Consider the following 1,738-nt stretch of genomic DNA (forward strand, 5'->3'; position numbering starts at 1 on the left):
ATAAAACTAATCTTTGCCAAGGATAAAAAAACATTACGCTACAAATGACAAGATAATTGTGCATGTAATTGAATAACTGAGCATGTACCTGATGTTATGTTGAGTAACACACATTTTAATTAACATGTTTACCTGCACACATCTGCTTTCAATGACCATATGGTGTTAACTTATAAAATTGTTTTAATTAACTGGAATGACTTCACATCCTGTTCTAAGCATACCATACAGCTGCTACAAATTACAAAAGCAAATTTATCCTATTAGTATTTAGGCATTGACAAAGCCTACTTTTAATAACTTCTGTGACCCATATTTTACTAACCATCATGCAGACAGCCTAATCATTTACAAGTTGCCAAAGATCCTCACTGTAAATTGATTAGTAACACATTATGCTGGACTATGTATTGCAGATTGAAAGGATTTCTGTAATGCAGATACTGTAATTATTCTCCTCAAATGTATGAATGGGTGCTATACTGAACAAAAATATAGTGGTTAGGGAAATCCTGGTTTACAGGCCACATCAGGTCTGCAAGTCACATTATGCTGCCTTGCAAAGTGATGTGTAATTCCTATTGGAATCCAGCCAGTGTTAGGATATCCAATAAGTGGACATTTTAAATCACCCGCAACCTGCATTCAGAATAACTGCCAGGATAGGGAATATTGAGACTACCTCAATCATATAAACTGGGACAGTAATGGGGGCAATCGGTCGAACTACTAACAGATTGGATTAGTATAGAAAAATGTGGTATATACACTGAACAAAAATATAAATGCAACATGTAAAGTATTGGTCCCATGTTTCATGAGCTGAAATAAAATATCCCAGAAATTGTTCATACGCACAAAAAGCTTATTTCTCTAAAATGTTGAGCACAAATTTGTTTACATCCCAGTTAGTGAGCATTTCTCCTTTGCCAAGATAATCCACCTGACAGGTGTGGCATATCAAGAAGCTTATTAAACAGCATGATTATTACACAGGTGTACCTTGTGCTGTAGACAATAAAAGGCCACTAAAATGTGCAGTTTTTCCACCCAACACAATACCACAGATGTCTCAAGTTGAGGTAGCGTGCAATTGGCATGCTGACTACAGGGATGTCCAACAGAGCTGTTGCCAGAGAATTTAATTTTCGTTTCTCTACCATAAGCCACCTCCAGCATCATTTTACAGAATTTGGCAGTATGTCCGACTGGCCTCACAACCGCAGACCACTTGTAATCACCATCCAGCTTATTCACCTATGGGATCATCTGAGGGGGTGCTAAGGGGTATTTCTGTCTGTAATAAAACCCTGTTGTTGGAAAACAACTCATTCTGATTGGCTGGGCCTGCCTCCCTAGTCGGTGGGCCTAGCTTCCCCTGCCCAGTCATGTGAAATCCATAGATTAGGGGCCTAATGAATTTATTTCAATTGACTGATTTCCTTACATGAACTGTAACTCAGTAAAATCTTTGAAATTGTTACGTTTTGTTCAGTAATATATATATCTACAAAAAATATTGTTAAGTACTTCAATCATTTTCACGACACGCATTTCCAGATCCACGTGGAGAATTAAAGTTGAATGTTTCCCTGAAAATACATACAGTATCAAATTCTTACTGCTTTGGGGGAGATGTGTACAGTAGGACTACATGTAGATACTGTATGTCAAAATACTTGCACCATGCCAAGTCCCTGTGTTTTATAAAGACAAACAAAATAATACAAGTGAAAAA

Source organism: Oncorhynchus masou, chromosome 29, assembly GCF_036934945.1.
Source record: "Oncorhynchus masou masou isolate Uvic2021 chromosome 29, UVic_Omas_1.1, whole genome shotgun sequence".
NCBI classification, from domain to species: Eukaryota; Metazoa; Chordata; class Actinopteri; order Salmoniformes; family Salmonidae; genus Oncorhynchus; species Oncorhynchus masou.